We start from the raw sequence: 22911 nt of genomic DNA, 5'->3' as shown, positions 1-22911 counted from the left end.
ATTGAGGAGTGAAATTGGATGAGACAAACAGTGCTGAAGTTTAAAACATGAGACAGATCCCCATAATACTTCCGGAGCATAGAGACATGGAACACCGGATGAACCGCAGATAAATTGGGTGGCAAAGCAAGCTTGTAGGCCACCTCCCCAATCATCTCAAGGATCTCAAAAGGTCCGATATACCTAGGGCTCAACTTGCCCTTCTTTTCGAACCTCATCACACATATCATGGGTGAAACTCGGAGCAAGACTCGCTCTCCAACCATGAATGACATCGTGAACCTTCCGATCCGCATAACTCTTCTGTCTAGATTGAGTTGTACGAAGCCGATCCTGGATCATCTTGCCCTTCTCCAAAGCATCTCGAACCAGATCCATGCCTAATAACTTAGTCTCTCCCGGCTCAAACCACTCAACTGGAGAACGACACCATCTCCCATATAGAGCCTCATATGGGGTCATATGAATACTCGATTGATAGCTGTTATTGTAGGCAAACTCTGCAAGTGGCAAGAACTGATCCCAAGCACCCATGAAATCTATAACACAAGCGCGAAGCATATCATCCAATATCTGAATAGTGCGCTCGCACTGTGCGTCCGTCTGAAGGTGAAATGTTGTACTCAACTCAACCCATGTGCCTAGCTCAAACTGTACAACTTTACAGAAACGCAATGTGAATTGCGTACCTCGGTCAGAGATGATGGATACCAGTATGCCATGAAGTCGGACAATCTCACGGATATAAGCCTGAGCCAGCTACTCTAAAGAATAGGTAGTCACTACCGGAATGAAATGAGCCGACTTGGTCAACCTGTCCATAATCACCCATATCGCATCAAACTTCTTCTGAGTCCGTAGGAGCCCAACAACGAAGTCCATTGTGATACGCTCCCATTTCCACTCAGGAATCTCAAGCCGCTGAAGAAAATCACCTTCCCACTGATGCTCATACTTCACCTGCTGACAATTTAGGCACCGAGCTACATACGCTACTATGCCCTTCTTCATCCTCCTCCACCAATAGTGCTGCCTCAAGTCCTGATACATCTTAGCGGCACCCGGATGAATGGAGTGCCCTGAACTGTGAGCCTCCTGAAGAATCAACTCACACAAACCATCCACATTGGGAACACATAACAGGCCGTGCATCCGTGACACATCGTCATCCCCATGGTAACCTCCTTGGCATCACCGTGTTGAACTGTGTCCTTGAGGACAAGCAGATGAGGGTAGTCATACTGATACTCTTTGATACGATCATATAGAGAAAACCAAGAAACCACGCATGTAAGAACTCGACTGGGCTCCGAAACATCCAGTCTAACAAACTCATTGGCTAAGGCCTGAGCCTCCAATGCTAATGGCCTCTCCGTTGTCAGTAGATATGCTAAACTATCCAAACTCTCCGCCTTTTGACTCAAGGCATCGACCATCACATTGCCCTCCCGGGATGATATAGAATGGTGATATCATAGTCCTTAAGTAAATCTAACCACCTTCGCTGGCGCAATTTAAGATCTTTCTATTTGAACAAATGTTGTAGATTCCGGTGGTCGGTAAAGACCTCACAAGGGACACCGTACAAACAGTGCCGCCAGATCTTCAATGCATAAACAATGGCTGCCAACTCCAAGTCGTGGATCGGATAATTATTCTCATGGGTCTTTAGCTATCTAGATGTGTAGGCAATCACCCTACCGTCTTGCATTAACACCGCGCCAAGGCCAACACGTTACGCATCATAATACACAGTATAGGACTCCGAGCCCGCAGGCAACACCAACATTGGGTTGTAGTCAAAGCAGTCTTGAGCTTTTAAAAGCTCGTCTCACACTCCTCAGACCATCTGAAAGGAGCACCCTTGTGGGTCAATATGGTCATATGTGCAATAATAGATGAGAAACCCTCTACGAATCGACGGTAATATCCTGCCTAACTAAGAAAAATCCGGATTTCAGTTATTGGAGACAGTCTCGGCCAACTCTGCACTGCTTCAATCTTTTTCGAATCTACCTTGATCCCCTAACTCGACACCACATGACCTAAAAATGCCACTGAATCAAGCCAGAATTCATACTTTGAGAATTTTGCATACAACTTCTTCTCTCTCAAGGTCTGGAGCACGATCCTCAAGTGCTGCTCATTCTTTTCCCGACCGCGGGAGTACACCAAAATGTCTTCAATAAACACAATGACGAATGAATCAAGATAAGGCTGGAATACACTATTCATCAAATCCATAAATGTTGTTGGGGCATTGGTCAGCCCAAATGACATCACGAGGAACTCGTGATAACCTAACTGCAAATCAATCTTTGAGAACACTATAGTAGCTTGTAGCTGATCAAATAAGTCATCATTGAATGACAATGGATATTTGTTCTTCACTGTAACCGGAGCACCCCACGACGATACAATAGGTGAATGAAACCCTTATCAAGCAACCCTTGCAACTGCTCCTTTAACTACTTCAGCTCCATTGGGGCCATACAATATGGTGGAATAAAAATGGGCTGAGTACCCGGCAACAAGTCAATACCAAAATTGATATCCCTATTTGGCGACATGCCTAGACGATCCGTTGGAAATACATGTGGGAAGTCTCTTACTATATCATTAATATCCATCATGAAGGCTAGATAAGCATCACACCCCTTCTCAACCATCCACCGATCCTCTAGAAATGATACAACCCTGCTAGGAACATAATCTAATAAACCCCTCCACTCTAACCATAGCAAACCTGGTATGGCCAACGCCACAGTCTTGGCATGATAATCTAGAATAGCATGATAGGGTGACAACCAGTTCATGCCCAAGATAACATCAAAGTCTACCATACTAAGTAACAATAGATCAACTCTGGTCTTAAAACCACCAATAACAACTAAACACGACTGATAAACGTGGTCCACAATAATAGAATCTCCCACAGGAGTGGACAAGTAAATAGGAGAACTCAAAGAATCAAAAGATGTATCTAAATACAGAGCAAAGTAAGATGATACATATGAATAAGTGGATCTCGGATCAAATAAGACTGATGCATCTCCATGGCAAACCGGAACCATACCTGTAATGGCTGAGTCTGAAGCAACTGCCTCTGTCCTACCCGAAAAAGCATGGAATCAGGGCTGGCCTCCCCTTTTAGGGAGAACTCTACCTGCCCGTCCCCCACCCCTAGCTGGCTATGCAGGTGGAGAGGCAACTGGGGCAATTATCATGGCCTGAGAAGTCTGTGGACCTGATTGAATCCATGGAGCTTGAGTAGCTTGGGGAGGTACACCCCTCTTGATTCTGGGGCAGTCTCTAACCATATGGAGGGTATCACCACACTCAAAGCAAGATCTCTGCGGGCGTGGCGCATGGGACTGGCTCGGGCCTAGTCGGCTGGACTGACTGCTAAAGGCACCCCGTGCAGGAGGTGCACTATAAAGTGGTTGAGCAAAGTGTGCAACCTGAGACCTTAGAACAACCATAGCACCAATAGAAGCTAAAAGTGCTAAATGAACTAGACGACTCACATAGCCTCTACCATGATGGGCTATAGCTACAGCGCGACCACCACTAAATCCTCCTATACCACGAGGCCTATTGACCTCCTTATCATCTCTCTCATGGCTCCGTATACCCTCCAACCTCTGAGTAATCTCTACCACCTATTGATGCTGAGTCAGATACTCCAACTCTCTAGCCATGTTGAATCTAATGCCATAGTTAAGCCTCTAGATGAATCGACGGACTCGCTCTTTGACTGTAGAAACCAAAGCAAGTGCATGTCTGGACAGATCACTAAATCAGATGGCATACTCCGACACTGTCATAGTACCCTGGCGCAGCTGATCAAACTCCACGCGCCATGTATCTTGAAGGTCTAAGGAACAAACTCTCTCAAGAATAACTCTGAAAACTGAGTCCATGTAAGTGAAGCTACCTCAATTAAATTACCCTCCTCGTACACACGCCACTATTGATATGCCGCTCCCGACAACTGGAAGGTAGTAAAAGCAATCCCACCTGTCTCTATAATACCCATAATGCGGAGAATACGGTGACACTCCTCAAGCAAATCATGTGCATCCTCTAAAGCCAAACCACTCAAAGTATGACGGTGATACTTGTTGAACCTCTTGAGCCTAAGTTGCTGCTCCTCAGATGCTGCTTCCCTAACCACGGGCTGAACCGGACCAACAGACTATATCGGTATAACCTCAGGAACCTGATCAACCTGGACCCGCTACTCTGGGGTATGGGCGCGGGAGTCGGTGCTCCTTTCCCAGCCTGAGATGTGGATGGCAAAAGTGGAATCAACCTTGCCTAAGCTAAGGTACCGAATATTCTCAAGAACTGCGCGAGGGTCTTTTGAAGTGCTGAGGTGGTAATAGGCTCCTCGGGTGCCTGTCCCCCGACTAGAGCTACTGGTGGCTCCTCTATCGCAGCTTGGGCAGGTGCGCTGGCTGCACCACGTGCCTCTCCACAACCTTTTCCCAGGCCCCGGCCCCGACCTCTCGCGGCTCTAGCAGGAGGCACGAGTGTCTGATCGTCGAATCCAATGGTGCTTGTCCTCATCATCTATGAGAGAATAAAAAATCAGATTTAGTTTTCGAAATCAACCAATTAGAATGATAAGGAATCAAAGAAGTGAAGTTTTTCCTAACAGTTTTGTAGCCTCTCGAAGATAAGTACAAACATCTCTGTACCGATCCGCAAGACTCTACTAAACCTGCTTATGACTTGTAACACCTATGAACCTAGAGCTCTGATACCAACTTGTCACGACCCCAACTTTCCCTCCATAGGGTATCGTGACAGCATCTAGTCTCTACGACTAGGTAATCCTAACAAATAATAATAACTTGGCAGTAACAATTATCAAAATACTAAAACAAAGCTGAATAACTGATATAACCTTCCAATACAAAACATAATCTCAACAACACGCTCCCTAATACCGGTGGAACTGAGTCATAAGCTCTACAGAGTATAACTAGAGTACTACTACATTAGTGTCCGAAAGGAAGTACAACAGGAAATGAGAATATGGGAAGGTGACTCCGAGACCTGCGGGCGTCGAGCAGCCATACCTTGAAGTCTTCGTTAAAGCAGCTAGCAGGTAATCTCTAACGACTGGTGATGACGTCCACAACATGCCTCAATAAGAGATATGATACGGTCGTATGCAATAATAATTAACCAACTATGAGTTGGGGTCGAATCCATTGGAATTTATAAGGGGTGTCAAGAGAATATATTTGAAGCAAATGAATGGACTACCTAAATTGCACTTCCACAACAGAGTTTAGACTTCTACTTCTACTATAACTCTAATGATTGCAAGCTAAGGTAAATAAACTAGAGATGAATGTTTTTTATATTTTTCAAAATAGTTTAAAGGCCTAGGGATGTAACCATAACCTAGGTGTTTTCCTAATGGGGTAAAGACGTTGTTACTTGTTTCGTTGATTGGGGGGGTATTATAGCTCTCAACTCTACGTTACCCACTCAATACCTCTTGGTCAGAGATGAATTTTGCCCAATTTGGCTTTCTCAAGTCCAATTGGGTATCAACTAAAATAGTTGATATGAGCTCAAGTCGAGTTCTTACTATCTCTAATTTGAACCCTTTAATTAGGCTAATCAATCTCTCAATTAACCCAATTCCTTGTTAGCCAAGTTATCCTAGATTAGGTCTCTCTTTCTCAAGTAGAGACTAAGTCATATAGGCATGAATCAATGTTTGCAACCATTAATTCTAAAATTGAAGCATGAACTAAGCTAAATAATCAATACCCAATCATAAACAAGCATAAAATTAATCACCCATAAGGTTTACACAATAGGGTTTGGTCACAACCCTAGTCATAATCTAGCTACTCATAATGGGATTTGAAGAAAATAAAGAATAAAAACTAATTAAACCCATAATAAAAGATTAAAATGATGAAATCTAATGTTTAAACACCAAACTGATGTAAAACTTCCCAAAGTAGTAAAAAAACCGGCTACAACAGCTTTTTATGTTCAAACTTGACCTAATTTTGTGAAACTCGTCTATTTATAAGTCCAAATATTGCAGACAAAAATGCCCCTCGGGAGGTTATGCGACCACAATTTCATGTACGGTCCGCAGATTTCTTCATTTGGCAGGAAGGAAGATTCTGCGGCCGTACATTTCGGGACTGTGGCCGCAAGGCAACTTTTGAGGCCGCACATTTCTTGTGCGGTCAGCACTTCACAAAGGCTTCAGGACTTGGTCTTTTTGCATATTCTCTAAACTTTGAATTTTTGTTAGTGAAAGCCCAGTTCTGCGGCCTTAGAATTCATGTGCGGACCGCACATTGCTGAAAAGCTTGTTGGATTCTGCTGCTTGGGTTGCGGCCGCAGAATCTTTCTACGGACCGCACATCTTTGCTTCTTCCCCCTTATTTCCTTGTGCTTCGGAACACTCCTTTTTTAGTTGGATTTTATCATGGGAGACAAAACTTCCAACATTCCTGCAATTTGCACAATTTAATTAGTTTTGGGAACACAATTCAATATTTCAGACTAAAACAAAAGCTAAAAGGTGCTAATAAGCAGTCAAAATCCCCACTTATCAACTCCCCCAAACATAAGTCTTTGCTTGTCTTCAAGAAAATACATTAGTTCCTACCTCCAAAAGTTAAGGGTCATTTAAGCGAGTCAAAGGTGAGCCATTCACACATCAATTGGGACCAACTACTCATGCATTATCAACAAGGTGACAAGTTAAGCATTCATGCACATATAGTTTTACTATGACATTTGAGCTTCAAGAATTGACTTTACTCATCAAGGACTCTTGCTCTATCATGTAGGCCATGGTGGACTCCAAACTCTTCCTCCTCTACTTTCCATTTGCCAAGATCACTTTAGAAATTTAGCATTCAATCCTAAGATTTATGAAAGGTTCACTTATCTATCTCAAGAGAATGTCACAAGTAGTGTCTCAAGTACCATAGGCTTTCCCCTCATGTAGATCGCCACTAATATAAGCTCACTCGGTTTGAAATCAAGTAGGACTTCTTTCGGGATGTAATGAAGGGTTTTGGGTTATGGTAGGATACTGTATGGGTAAGTGGTTACACCTTTCCTTAAGCACTTCATCTTTCATTTTTCGGCTCACACTTTGCCAATTCTTAAAGGCACTTTCTTTTTATTGGGGACTAGAGAGACTTAGCATCACTCTTTCTTGATCATTTCATTCTTTTTATCCCTTTTTGATTTCTCCATGTTTGGGATCATTACCTCTTTTATTTTTATTTTTCTTATTCAACCCTTCCAATTATTCACTTTTTTTTTGTTCTTTTCTTTTCTTGCCTTCTCTTCTCATAGAGATCATTTCTTTTCTTTTTTTGTGCCTTGATACCTTTTCAAGTTCCTCATATCTCCCCCAAACTTACGTTTTAAGCCATTTGTTTCACAAGAGTATTAAGGAAAGCTCGGGTGCCAAGAGAGGGTCACGACTAAACGGGTAAAGGCTTGTAACATGATTATCAAATGAGAAAGGCTAGAGGCTCAAAGGGGTTGACTAGGGATAATGACTGGTTGGAAATAGAAAACTCAAATGGGCCAATAAGAGCCTACAATCACTTCTCAAACCAAGCAAAATTTAGGATTTTGCCTTGACACACATCGGGGGCAAGTTCTAGACCCTTTGCATGGATACTTGGACTAGCAACAATTCATCTCATCCGTCACGCAATAAGATTGTAAAATAGGACAAAGCCAAGGGCCCAAAATGACCACATTCAAGTTTAAATATCACTATGGTCCAACTAAACCACTCGATGATTGCCAAAGTCTACACAAGAGTCACAAAGTTACTACTAGAGCTATTTCTTTCAAAAACCTTGTCTTTAACCATAAGCACGTAGATAAGTGTGTTGGTGACAATTGAAGCATGGTTGACTCTTAGAGCATGACTTAATTAGGTCTTTTTATTCATTACTACTACTATTATTACCTACAAACAAAAACAGACTCATTCCCTTAAGAAGGTTGTCACACCATCCATCATTGGGACGAGTCACCCGGTTCACACAACAACTACCTTTGGAAAGAACCGTGACATTAAGAAAACCAAAGGCTTATTATCTACTAAAACATAAAAAGAAGCTACTTAAAAAATAAGAGCTAATACGCTACTAAAACATAAAAACAAGCTAATAAGTAAAAACTACTAAAGATAGAATGAATATGCATAGTAAGAGAGAGAGAAGATATATACATACAAATAAGAAAAGACAGAATATCATCAAATTATTACAGGCCAAATGTATCAAAGTACCAAATGTGTCAAATAAACTCCACCCCCCATCCCCCTGAATAAAAGTAAGCATTGCCCTAAATGCTTAGCAAAATAAGAGTAAAAAAGGGAAGAGTGAATAAAACTCCCTATGGCTCATTGTACATCTCTGTGCCCCCGACAATGTCATCGCCCTCAGGATCAGCCAACTGAATCTCATCATCCTCAACTCTAGGTGTGGCTGGGTTGGCGAACATCTGACGTACTGCCTCAACAGTGTCGGCAGCAAGGTCTGGATCTTTAGACTGGCCAGTTGGTGCCACTGGTGCTGATGGTGCTGAAGGATCTGGGGCGGAATGGTGTGGGTCAAGAGGCATATCAAAAGGGAGATCTCTGGCTGTAGCAATCCTGGTCACCACTCTCCGGAGCTTGTCCACTGACTTCTTGATGGCCTGGGACTTCCCTCATCTTCTTTACTTCCTTTTCCAGCTCTTCAATCACTGATCCATGTTGTACCAAGGTGTCTATAATAGTCTTCTGATTCTCTAAACAAATTTCAATGTCTTCTCAATGTCATAAGGAACCTGTGATGCCTGTGAGGTAGACTGCGCTGCAACAGTACTGGACAAGTCAATCAACTTTACAGTGTCTATTTGCATCCAATTGTTGAGACTCGTTAATTTCTGGGAGACTCGTAGTGCAGATAGTGGGTGAGTAGGCATGAGCACTGGCTTCAAAGTCGAGGTGGGAGCTGTGGAAGGAGCTGCAATAGAGGTTGTGGACGATGGTGGAGGCATAGTTGCGGCACTGGAGGAAGGCTCAGCCGACGTGGATAGAACAACAACTGTCTCAAAAACTACCACTACTGGCTCATCAGACTGGCATGTAGTGGTAGGAGGCTGAACTTTCTTCTTCGAGTTGCTCGCATCCATCAGTGAGTACCAAGTAAAAGGCTTCTTCGGCTTTACCTTTGTATCACAATCCCTCAATTCTACCTTTGCATCGGTGAGATATTCTATAATGGTGTTGGGATACTGGTAGGATGAGTCATCTTGCCAATCGACTACTTAGATGTTGGCTGACATCACGGCACCCACATTGATTGGGTACCCGGCCATAATAGAAGCAAGCAGAACTGCCCGAGGAATTGGAAGGTGAGTCTCATTTTAGCATGGATCCAACCTACTGCATACAAAGGTCATACCTCGTCCCTCAGTGCACACTTATCGAAATACGCCTTCGACTCAACATCTTCAAATCCAAGTACATGTTAAGCGTATGCTAATCAAACCTCACTTGTAGGTTACGTGCTTTGGTCACCTTTTTCCCCTTTTTGATATGAGCCACACTGGCGCAAATTGCTACATGCTTATGTGACTTCCTTGACATAATTTGTTACACCCTATATTTTCGTATGTAAAAATGCGTCGTAAGCAAACTAATGTAGGACAAAAAAATGAGATAATATTTAAAAGTATATAAAGTAAGTTAATCATGTTACCTCTGAGGTTACAAATATTGAAGATCATGAACAACAAGTACAAAGAGGGTTGGACAGTTTAGAAGCTAAAGCAATTAAATAAAATAATGTTTCATCGAAAGTCGACAAGTTGGGAATGTTATAACATGTACCTTTGGGGTGAGACTAGGGTGATTAACATGATAAAGAGATTATGTTATGATTTATATTAGTCGTATTACATCCGTGTGTTATGTTTTTAAGTCAAGCGAGTTGTGGAACAAAAGTCGATGAAAGTCATCACAAGTTACATTCATAAGTTTTACTGAAACTTTGGGTCAAATGTAACTGCAATTTTCTCCCAATATACTTAGAGTTATGGTGTGTTCCACCCGTCAAATTAAAGATCTATGAGTCTATTTTCCAACGCATTAAACCATTTATCAATACGACATCGGAGTAGAGAGATATGTGCATTTTTGCGATACTGCGCAAGCTGCTAGGTGACAAGTAGGTGTGTCACCTACTTGCTTAAATGAAAGCCCAAAAATGGGCCATTTCGGGTCGTCCAAAGAGGCCTTTTAAGGGCCTATTTTCTTCATATATTAGACTTAAAATAGAGCATAATAACCAGACATAAGGTCTGTAAAGAATCCTCCCAAAAATTTCCCACAAACCCTAATTGATTTTCTCTCCCTTTCAAGTTCCAATTGGAGGTAAAACTTAGAGTTTGAAGAACCAAGATAGGAGCTGAGTTATCCAACAAATAAGGTGAGTTTACTGCTCTCTTTCATCCATTTTTTCTTCTGTAAATTCATGGTAAGTTTATCAATAGATAGGAATGAGTGTTCGATATAGGGGATAGGATCCATCTGCTCTTTATCTCACAATTTTTTTGTGAGAAATATATATATATCGTTTATCTATCTCTTGTCTATCTATCATTGATTCTCAAGTCGTTCTATACTTGTAAGAACTCACGGGATGGTGATCGGAAGCCGTGAGTTCGAGTTATTCACTTGTAGCGGACTGTTTTGTGGACTGTTTTGTGTTGCTGTTGGGCTGCGTGTTTTATTACTATTTTGTGGAGTTTTGGAGGAGGAAGGGGGTTTATAAACACCATATAAATGTAGGGTGGTTGGCTGGTCGTTCGTCATAACATTTTCGGGTCGTTTGACACTACTACGGTGGTCGTTTTGTGTACGAAGAGATTGGGGTGTGTTGGGCTGTTTTGTAGTATTTGATGGTGTATATAGGGCTGGAAAATGATGTATATATGTTGTTATTGTTCTGTCCTTGTATTGTTGGTGTTATCTTGAAGTTGGAGGAAGGGCATATTATAGGGGAGATGCTGCCCGTTTTAATACAAAATAGGTTTGTCGTTCGTTGTGCGATAGTTGTACCTTTCGTAACTTAACGATAGTATTATTATCATTCTTGTAGATTAAGGTGCGAAGAGGTGAGTTCAACTTGGTGATTGAAAAGATTGTGATAAGGTATGTTAAGGCTAAGCCTTCCTTCATTTTGGCATGATCTCGTAGCTACATGTGTTAGTAATGAGACAAAAAGAGAAGTTCATATTCATGAATTTATTCAAACTATTCTAGTCTCATAAGTTACAATATTATTCCTTATCGAGACTCTATATTCAATTTTAGTATTGTCTTCTTCTAGTCAAGAGAGCAGCAAGCCTATATATACAGTATTACAGTATTTTCATTACCATCGAGCTATAATCGATGGGCAGGCCCCTATTGGGCAACCTCTGATCAGATGGAAAGTTATATACCGAGCCTACTGTGGCCGAGCGCCTATGAGTGAGCCCAGCATGGTCGAGATACATAGCCTAGTATGGCCGAGCGCCTATAAGCGAGCCTACTATGGCAGAGCAGTTATATATACCGAGCCTTATAAGGCCGTACAATTATTTTACTTACTATATTGAAGGAGTTGAGTCAGTATCAGCAGGTAAGTATATCTCCAGATCATCTTTGACTCCCAGTTAATTTCAGTTATCATATTATCAGTTCAGTTTCAGATTTCAGTTATTTTATTGCCTTACATACTAAGTGATCCTTTTGCGGTATCTACACCGGTCGGAGAATCGATTATTGCTAGACGGGTTTACCGAGGTTGTACGGTGACAATTTGTAGTCGTCAGACCTCAGCTGACCTAGTTGAGCTAGAGATGATGGACTTTGATGCTATCATGGGCATGGACTGGTTGGCAGCTTGCTATGCCACAGTTGATTGCCGAGCAAAGGTAGCCAAATTTCATTTTCCGGGTGAGCCAGTCCTTGAATGGGTAGGTAATACACCAACACCCAGAGGTAGGTTTATTTCCTATCTGAAGGCGAGGAAAATGATCGCAAAAGGGTGCATTTATCATATTGTGCGAGTTAGAGATGCAGATGCTGAGATACCTACACTTCAGTCTATTCCCATAGTCAAAGAGTATGCAGATGTGTTTCCAGATGAGCTTCCAGGTATTCCTCCAGAGCGAGAGATTGATTTTAGCATCGATTTGCTTCCAGGAACTCAACCAATATCCGTCCCTCCGTATAGAATGGCACCTGCCGAATTGAAGGAGTTGAAGGAGCAGTTAAAAGATTTGCTGGAGAAAGGTTACATTAGGCCCAGTACCTCACCTTGGGGTGCACCGGTACTATTTGTGCGGAAGAAAGACGGCTCGCTGAGGATGTGTATCGATTATAGGCAGTTGAACAAGGTAACTATTAAGAATAAGTATCCACTTCCAAGGATCGATGACTTGTTTGATCAGTTGCAGGGAGCTAGATGCTTTTCCAAGATTGATTTGAGGTCGGGGTACCACCAGGTCAGAGTTCGAGAAAAAGATATTCCGAAGACAGCTTTCAGGACCCGATATGGCCACTTCGAGTTCCTTGTCATGTCCTTCGGGTTGACTAATGCACCCGCTGTATTTATGGACTTGATGAATAGCCTATTCCGGCCATTTTTAGATCTGTTCGTGATAGTATTTATTGATGATATTCTGGTTTATTCCCGTTCAGAGGATGAGCATGCGGACCACCTGCGAGCGGTACTCCAAACCCTCCGTGATCGTAAGTTGTATGCTAAGTTTTCTAAATGTGAGTTCTGGTTGAAGTCTGTAGCATTCTTGGGGCATATTGTATCAGATGAAGGGATAAAGGTGGACACTCAGAAGATTGAGGCCGTGAAATCTTGGCCTAGACCTACCACTCCGACAGAGGTTCGTAGCTTTCTAGGCTTAGCAGGATACTATCGGAGGTTCGTAGAGGGTTTTTCTTCCCTTTCGGCACCATTGACGAAGTTGACACAGAAAGAAACTAAGTTTCAATGGACAGAGGCTTGTGAGCGGAGTTTCCAAGAGCTTAAGAACAAGTTGACCTCAGCTCCAGTTCTAACACTTCCAGAGGGTCTAGAGGGTTATGCCGTGTATTGTGATGCATCAGGTGTCGGGTTAGGATGTGTCCTGATGCAACATGGGAAGGTAATTGCATATGCTTCAAGGCAGTTGAGGAAGCACGAGAGGAATTATCTGACCCACGACCTCGAGTTAGCTGCGGTTGTCCATGCACTTAAGATATGGCGGCATTATTTATATGGTGTTCATGTTGATATATTTACTGATCATAAAAGCCTACAATATATTTTCAAGCAGAAAGAGTTGAATTTGCGACAGAGGCGATGGCTTGAGTTATTGAAAGATTACGATGTTAACATTCTCTACCATCCAGGGAAAGCTAATGTTGTAGCAGATGCCTTAAGTCGCCGATCTATGGGTAGCTTAGCACATGTAGAGCCCGAGAAAAGACAATTAGCTAGAGATATTCATCAATTGGCTTCGTTGGGGGTTCGGTTAGTAGATTCTGAGGATGGTGGAGTTGTAATCCAAAACACTGCAAAATCATCCCTCATAGCTGAAGTCAAGGAAAGGCAGTACGAGGACCCAGAGTTGGTCGAGTTGAGAGAGCGAGTTTCGCAGTAGAAGAAGCCATTGTTAGAGCTCAAGGGAGATGGGGTTCTCAGATACAAGGGTCGTTTGTGTGTTCCAGATGTAGCAGGGCTACGAGACAGGATTATGTCAGAGGCACATTATTCATGGTATTCCATCCACCCTGGATCGACGAAGATGTATCATGACATTAAGGATATGTACTGGTGGAATGATATGAAGAAGAACATTGCTGAGTTTGTCGCCCAATGTACTAGTTGCCAGCAAGTGAAGGTAGAACACCAGAAGCCCGGAGGGCTAATGCAGACTATAGAGATCCCGACATGGAAATGGGAGGCGATAAACATGGACTTTATCATGGGTTTACCTCGTTCTAATCGTAAGTTCGATTCCATATGGGTGATAGTCGATAGGCTCACGAAATCAGCTCACTTCCTACCGGTCAGATCTACATATACAGCAGAAGATTATGCAAAGTTATATATTAAGGAGATAGTGCGGCTACACGGAGTACCAGTTTCTATTATATCTGACCGTGGGGCTCAGTTTACAGCACATTTTTGGAGGTCATTTCAGAGAGGTCTAGGGACTCAGGTGAATCTCAGCACAGCTTTTCATCCACAGACTGATGGACAAGCCGAGCGCACAATTCAGACGCTCGAGGATATGTTACGAGTATGTGTGTTGGATTTTAAAAGAAGTTGGGATGAACATCTACCTCTTATCGAGTTTGCATATAATAACAGTTACCACTCCAGTATCCAGATGGCTCCGTACGAGGCTTTGTATGGGCGTAAGTGCAGATCTCCTATAGGGTGGTTTGATGTTGGAGAATCTGGGTTACATGGGCCAGACCTGGTTCAGCAGGCCATAGAGAAAGTAAAGGTTATCCGGGAGCGACTGTTGACAGCTCAGAGTCGTCAGAAGTCATATTTTGACGTGCGGCGACGAGACTTAGAGTTCAGGATTAATGACTGGGTATTCTTAAAGGTATCACCTATGAAGGGCGTGATGAGGTTTGGCAAGAAAGGAAAGCTTAGCCCACGGTATATTGGGCCTTATAGGATCATTCGGAGAGTGGGCCAACTAGCTTATGAGTTAGAGTTGCCCTCAGAATTGGAGTCTGTCCATCCGATTTTTCACGTATCTATGCTACGGAAGTGCATTGGCGATCCTACCCGAGTGGTGCCCACGGATGATGTACAGATTACAGAGGACTTGTCATACGAGGAAATTCCAGTTGCCATCCTAGACCGACAAATCCGCAATCTACGAAATAAGGAGGTAGCTTCCGTAAAGGTTTTATGGAGGAGCAAGAATGTAGAAGAGATGACGTGGGAATCGGAGGAAGAAATGAAGTCTAAATACCCCCACCTATTTCAAAATGAAGATATGGTTCGAGATGGGACGCTACAACATAGCTCTATGTAGGCTAGCAGGTCATCAGGTAAGCTTTTATTTTTCACTTTCAATATTTATGATTTACGGTCGGTGAGGCAAATTGCTGCTATTTATAAAGATTGGCCATGTGTGGCATGCATAGTATGTTTCTGGCTACGTGCAGGTTGGTTTTAACCTAGTGTACGAAGGATACTCTGGAAAAAGTTTCCAAAGTCTCCAAGAGTAAACATTCGAGGACGAATGTTCCCAAGGGGGAGTGATGTTACACCCTATATTTTCGTATGTAAAAATGCGTCGTAAGCAAACTAATGTAGGACAAAAAAATGAGATAATATTTAAAAGTATATAAAGTAAGTTAATCATGTTACCTCTGAGGTTACAAATATTGAAGATCATGAACAACAAGTACAAAGAGGGTTGGACAGTTTAGAAGCTAAAGCAATTAAATAAAATAATGTTTCATCGAAAGTCGACAAGTTGGGAATGTTATAACATGTACCTTTGGGGTGAGACTAGGGTGATTAACATGATAAAGAGATTATGTTATGATTTATATTAGTCGTATTACATCCGTGTGTTATGTTTTTAAGTCAAGCGAGTTGTGGAACAAAAGTCGATGAAAGTCATCACAAGTTACATTCATAAGTTTTACTGAAACTTTGGGTCAAATGTAACTGCAATTTTCTCCCAATATACTTAGAGTTATGGTGTGTTCCACCCGTCAAATTAAAGATCTATGAGTCTATTTTCCAACGCATTAAACCATTTATCAATACGACATCGGAGTAGAGAGATATGTGCATTTTTGCGATACTGCGCAAGCTGCTAGGTGACAAGTAGGTGTGTCACCTACTTGCTTAAATGAAAGCCCAAAAATGGGCCATTTGGGGTCGTCCAAAGAGGCCTTTTAAGGGCCTATTTTCTTCATATATTAGACTTAAAATAGAGCATAATAACCAGACATAAGGTCTGCAAAGAATCCTCCCAAAAATTTCCCACAAACCCTAATTGATTTTCTCTCCCTTTCAAGTTCCAATTGGAGGTAAAACTTAGAGTTTGAAGAACCAAGATAGGAGCTGAGTTATCCAACAAATAAGGTGAGTTTACTGCTCTCTTTCATCCATTTTTTCTTCTGTAAATTCATGGTAAGTCGTTCTATACTTGTAAGAACTCACGGGATGGTGATCGGAAGCCGTGAGTTCGAGTTATTCACTTGTAGCGGACTGTTTTGTGTTGCTGTTGGGCTGCGTGTTTTATTACTATTTTGTGGAGTTTTGGAGGACGAAGGGGGTTTATAAACACCATATAAATGTAGGGTGGTTGGCTGGTCGTTCGTCATAACATTTTCGGGTCGTTTGACACTACTACGGTGGTCGTTTTGTGTACGAAGAGATTGGGGTGTGTTGGGCTGTTTTGTAGTATTTGATGGTGTATATAGGGCTGGAAAATGATGTATATATGTTGTTATTGTTCTGTCCTTGTATTGTTGGTGTTATCTTGAAGTTGGAGGAAGGGCATATTATAGGGGAGATGCTGCCCGTTTTAATACAAAATAGGTTTGTCGTTCGTTGTGCGATAGTTGTACCTTTCGTAACTTAACGATAGTATTATTATCATTCTTGTAGATTAAGGTGCGAAGAGGTGAGTTCAACTTGGTGATTGAAAAGATTGTGATAAGGTATGTTAAGGCTAAGCCTTCCTTCATTTTGGCATGATCTCGTAGCTACATGTGTTAGTAATGAGACAAAAAGAGAAGTTCATATTCATGAATTTATTCAAACTATTCTAGTCTCATAAGTTACAATATTATTCCTTATCGAGACTTTATATTCAATTTTAGTATTGTCTTCTTCTAGTCAAGAGAGCAGCAAGCCTATATATACAGTATTACAGTATTTTCATTACCATCGAGCTATAATCGATGGGCAGGCCCCTATTGGGCAACCTCTGATCAGATGGAAAGTTATATACCGAGCCTACTGTGGCCGAGCGCCTATGAGCGAGCCCAGCATGGTCGAGATACATAGCCTAGTATGGCCGAGCGCCTATAAGCAAGCCTACTATGGCAGAGCAGTTATATATACCGAGCCTTATAAGGCCGTACAATTATTTTACTTACTATATTGAAGGAGTTGAGTCAGTATCAGCAGGTAAGTATATCTCCAGATCATCTTTGACTCCCAGTTAATTTCAGTTATCATATTATCAGTTCAGTTTCAGATTTCAGTTATTTTATTGCCTTACATACTCGGTACATTATTTCGTACTGACGTCCCTTTTTTGGGGGCGCTGCATTTTATGCGTGCAGGTTCAGACAGACAGACGGGTAGACCTCCTCAGTAGGTGTTTCCCGAGTTCCGCCTGATCGGTAAGCTCCACGTCTTTCGGAGTTGCCAGGACTAGAGTTTTGTGTACATCTTATGTATATCTGTATATATGTTATGGGTAGGTCGGGGCCCTGTTCCGATCACAGTACATCTATCAGTAGAGGCTTGTAGGCATATCCTGTTGGTTAGTGCATTATATTGGGTTTGTATAAATTGGTGGTTTGTCAGCTGTAGTAGCTATGACGGCCTTGTCGGCCTAGCTTTATATTGATATTTAGTTAGTGCTAGTTTCCATTCAGTTTTATATTTTGCTTCGCAAATTGTCTTGCAAGGTGGCCCCATGGCCAAAGTATGACATTATGTGTTCAGAGTCCCTTAGTCGCAATTTGGTACGCCAGGTTAGGTGAGGCACGAGGTGCTTGTCTCGCTCCTAGGTTCGGGGCGTGACAAACTTGGTATCAGAGCAGTTCTCTCCTAGGGAGTCTACAAGCCGTGTCTAGTAGGGTCTTGTTTATAGATGTGTTGTGCACCACATTATATAAGCAAGGAACTACAGGGCATTTAGGAGTTGGTTACACTTCTTTGAAATCTAAATCGTGCTATAGAACTGAGTTATAGGAAATTTGAATTAAACTTAAGTGTTGGTGTTTGCATGCACAGATGACGGTGACTAGGAAGACTACGGCTAGCCAGAGGAGAGATACAGTAGTAGGTGAGGGGACCAACAGGGTACCCCCAGTAGATGGGGCCCAGTCTGAGGCTCAAGGGGAGACCCCTACTCAGCCATTACCGGCTCCTCCACCAACTACGGAGATTCCTAGGGAAACCGCACATCCAGTTCCCCCTCCACTTCCATCAGATCAGGACTTAAGGAGTGCGGTGCATTTGTTGACACAGTTGGTAGCTACCCAGCAACATGCTAGGGCATCAGCTAGTGCAGGAACTTCTGAGGGGTCTGGGAGTTCAAGGGTCCGAGAGTTTATTGCTTTGAGTCCCCCAGAGTTCACGGGGACAGATCAGAGGGAGGACCCGCAGGATTTCATAGATCAGCTTCACAGGATCTTTCGTGTTATGCATGCCACGGAGAAAGAGTCAGTTGAGCTAGCAGCTTTTCGACTCCGAGATATAGCCATCCTTTGGTATGAGGGATGGGAGAGGTCCAGGGGACGTGATACACCTCCAGCTATTTGGGAGAATTTTTCAGATGCTTTCCTTCACCAGTACTTACCGCGGGAGATCCGACAGGCTCGAGTCGATCAGTTTCTAGCCCTCAAGCAGGGTAATATGAGTGTTCGAGAGTATAGTCTCCGTTTTGACTCATTGGCCAGATATGCACCATCCATAGTTTCTACTATGCGGGACAGGATTCACAGGTTTATAGCAGGGTTAGCCCCAGAGTTAACCGAGGCATGTGCCACCGCTGCATTGCAGGATAGTATGGATATCTCTCGGATTCAGGCATTCGCCCAGAATATAGAAAGGGGTAGGCGTCGGTAGCAGGGTACAGAGAGGGCTGAGCAAGGGCAACGTAAGAGGATGAGATTTCCCAGGTCTCAGGAGCAATCTCAGGGTAGTTATAGGACCCAGTACTTCAGACGGCCACCTAGGCCTCCGCCACCTCAGTTACAGGGTTACGGGTATGACCGCTATACTCAGTCAGGACCAGGTGAGAGCTCACGGGCGTCGGGTTTGCAGCGACAACGAGGTTCTGCGCAGACATGGTCATTTCCTCCGCGGTGTGACATCTGTGGTAGAGGACACTTGGGTCAATGCCGAGCAGGTTCTGATGCTTGTTATACATGTGGGCGTCCGGGGCATATGATGCGAGATTGCCCAAATAGAGATTCTGGGGGAATGGCACAACCAGCGAGTTCAGCAACAGGATCGTCTATGTCCGTGCATCCTTCAAGGCGTGAGTCTCAGTCTTCGGCTGGTAGAGGTCGAGGCAGAGGTAGAGGTTCCAGTTCAAGTGGTAATCTGAACCGTATCTATGCTTTAGCGGGTCGACAGGACCAGGAGTCTTCACCAGACATTGTGACAGGTATATTAACCATTTGCTCTCACGATGCTTATGCTTTGATAGACCCAGGATCTACTTTATCGTATATTACCCCATTTGTCGCGAGGAAGTTTGGTATAGTGCCTGAAATACTAAGTGATCCTTTTGCGGTATCTACACCGGTCGGAGAATCGATTATTGCTAGACGGGTTTACCGAGGTTGTACGGTGACAATTTGTAGTCGTCAGACCTCAGCTGACCTAGTTGAGCTAGAGATGATGGACTTTGATGCTATCATGGGCATGGACTGGTTGGCAGCTTGCTATGCCACAGTTGATTGCCGAGCAAAGGTAGCCAAATTTCATTTTCCGGGTGAGCCAGTCCTTGAATGGGTAGGTAATACACTAACACCCAGAGGTAGGATTATTTCCTATCTGAAGGCGAGGAAAATGATTGCAAAAGGGTGCATTTATCATATTGTGCGAGTTAGAGATGCAGATGCTGAGATACCTACACTTCAGTCTATTCCCATAGTCAAAGAGTATGCAGATGTGTTTCCAGATGAGCTTCCAGGTATTCCTCCAGAGCGAGAGATTGATTTTAGCATCGATTTGCTTCCAGGAACTCAACCAATATCCGTCCCTCCGTATAGAATGGCACCTGCCGAATTGAAGGAGTTGAAGGAGCAGTTAAAAGATTTGCTGGAGAAAGGTTACATTAGGCCCAGTACCTCACCTTGGGGTGCACCGGTACTATTTGTGCGGAAGAAAGACGGCTCGCTGAGGATGTGTATCGATTATAGGCAGTTGAACAAGGTAACTATTAAGAATAAGTATCCACTTCCAAGGATCGATGACTTGTTTGATCAGTTGCAGGGAGCTAGATGCTTTTCCAAGATTGATTTGAGGTCGGGGTACCACCAGGTCAGAGTTCGGGAAAAAGATATTCCGAAGACAGCCTTCAGGACCCGATATGGCCACTTCGAGTTCCTTGTCATGTCCTTCGGGTTGACTAATGCACCCGCTGTATTTATGGACTTGATGAATAGCCTATTCCGGCCATTTTTAGATCTGTTCGTGATAGTATTTATTGATGATATTCTGGTTTATTCCCGTTCAGAGGATGAGCATGCGGACCACCTGCGAGCGGTACTCCAAACCCTCCGTGATCGTAAGTTGTATGCTAAGTTTTCTAAATGTGAGTTCTGGTTGAAGTCTGTAGCATTCTTGGGGCATATTGTATCAGATGAAGGGATAAAGGTGGACACTCAGAAGATTGAGGCCGTGAAATCTTGGCCTAGACCTACCACTCCGACAGAGGTTCGTAGCTTTCTAGGCTTAGCAGGATACTATCGGAGGTTCGTAGAGGGTTTTTCTTCCCTTTCGGCACCATTGATGAAGTTGACACAGAAAGAAACTAAGTTTCAATGGACAGAGGCTTGTGAGCGGAGTTTCCAAGAGCTTAAGAACAAGTTGACCTCAGCTCCAGTTCTAACACTTCCAGAGGGTCTAGAGGGTTATGCCGTGTATTGTGATGCATCAGGTGTCGGGTTAGGATGTGTCCTGATGCAACATGGGAAGGTAATTGCATATGCTTCAAGGCAGTTGAGGAAGCACGAGAGGAATTATCCGACCCACGACCTCGAGTTAGCTGCGGTTGTCCATGCACTTAAGATATGGCAGCATTATTTATATGGTGTTCATGTTGATATATTTACTGATCATAAAAGCCTACAATATATTTTCAAGCAGAAAGAGTTGAATTTGCGACAGAGGCGATGGCTTGAGTTATTGAAAGATTACGATGTTAACATTCTCTACCATCCAGGGAAAGCTAATGTTGTAGCAGATGCCTTAAGTCGCCGATCTATGGGTAGCTTAGCACATGTAGAGCCCGAGAAAAGACAATTAGCTAGAGATATTCATCAATTGGCTTCGTTGGGGGTTCGGTTAGTAGATTCTGAGGATGGTGGAGTTGTAATCCAAAACACTGCAAAATCATCCCTCATAGCTGAAGTCAAGGAAAGGCAGTACGAGGACCCAGAGTTGGTCGAGTTGAGAGAGCGAGTTCCGCAGCAGAAGAAGCCATTGTTAGAGCTCAAGGGAGATGGGGTTCTCAGATACAAGGGTCGTTTGTGTGTTCCAGATGTAGCAGGGCTACGAGACAGGATTATGTCAGAGGCACATTATTCATGGTATTCCATCCACCCTGGATCGACGAAGATGTATCATGACATTAAGGATATGTACTGGTGGAATGATATGAAGAAGAACATTGCTGAGTTTGTCGCCCAATGTACTAGTTGCCAGCAAGTGAAGGTAGAACACCAGAAGCCCGGAGGGCTAATGCAGACTATAGAGATCCCGACATGGAAATGGGAGGCGATAAACATGGACTTTATCATGGGTTTACCTCGTTCTAATCGTAAGTTCGATTCCATATGGGTGATAGTCGATAGGCTCACGAAATCAGCTCACTTCCTACCGGTCAGATCTACATATACAGCAGAAGATTATGCAAAGTTATATATTAAGGAGATAGTGCGGCTACACGGAGTACCAGTTTCTATTATATCTGACCGTGGGGCTCAGTTTACAGCACATTTTTGGAGGTCATTTCAAAGAGGTCTAGGGACTCAGGTGAATCTCAGCACAGCTTTTCATCCACAGACTGATGGACAAGCCGAGCGCACAATTCAGACGCTCGAGGATATGTTACGAGTATGTGTGTTGGATTTTAAAAGAAGTTGGGATGAACATCTACCTCTTATCGAGTTTGCATATAATAACAGTTACCACTCCAGTATCCAGATGGCTCCGTACGAGGCTTTGTATGGGCGTAAGTGCAGATCTCCTATAGGGTGGTTTGATGTTGGAGAATCTGGGTTACATGGGCCAGACCTGGTTCAGCAGGCCATAGAGAAAGTAAAGGTTATCCGGGAGCGACTGTTGACAGCTCAGAGTCGTCAGAAGTCATATTTTGACGTGCGGCGACGAGACTTAGAGTTCAGGATTAATGACTAGGTATTCTTAAAGGTATCACCTATGAAGGGCGTGATGAGGTTTGGCAAGAAAGGAAAGCTTAGCCCACGGTATATTGGGCCTTATAGGATCATTCGGAGAGTGGGCCAAGTAGCTTATGAGTTAGAGTTGCCCTCAGAATTGGAGTCTGTCCATCCGGTTTTTCACGTATCTATGCTACGGAAGTGCATTGGCGATCCTACCCGAGTGGTGCCCACGGATGATGTACAGATTACAGAGGACTTGTCATACGAGGAAATTCCAGTTGCCATCCTAGACCGACAAATCCGCAATCTACGAAATAAGGAGGTAGCTTCCGTAAAGGTTTTATGGAGGAGCAAGAATGTAGAAGAGATGACGTGGGAATCGGAGGAAGAAATGAAGTCTAAATACCCCCACCTATTTCAAAATGAAGATATGGTTCGAGATGGGACGCTACAACATAGCTCTATGTAGGCTAGCAGGTCATCAGGTAAGC

General features: G+C 43.2%; 1 pseudogene; it reads left to right on the top strand.

The window, feature by feature from the left end:
• Nucleotides 1–12279: 12279 nt before the first annotated feature.
• On the top strand, nucleotides 12280–22889 carry LOC142169716 (uncharacterized; annotated as a pseudogene).
• Nucleotides 22890–22911: the final 22 nt, after the last annotated feature.

This window comes from Nicotiana tabacum, chromosome 15 (assembly GCF_000715075.1).
Source record: "Nicotiana tabacum cultivar K326 chromosome 15, ASM71507v2, whole genome shotgun sequence".
In the NCBI taxonomy this organism is placed as follows: Eukaryota; Viridiplantae; Streptophyta; class Magnoliopsida; order Solanales; family Solanaceae; genus Nicotiana; species Nicotiana tabacum.
This window is presented reverse-complemented; position numbering and strand designations above follow the sequence as displayed.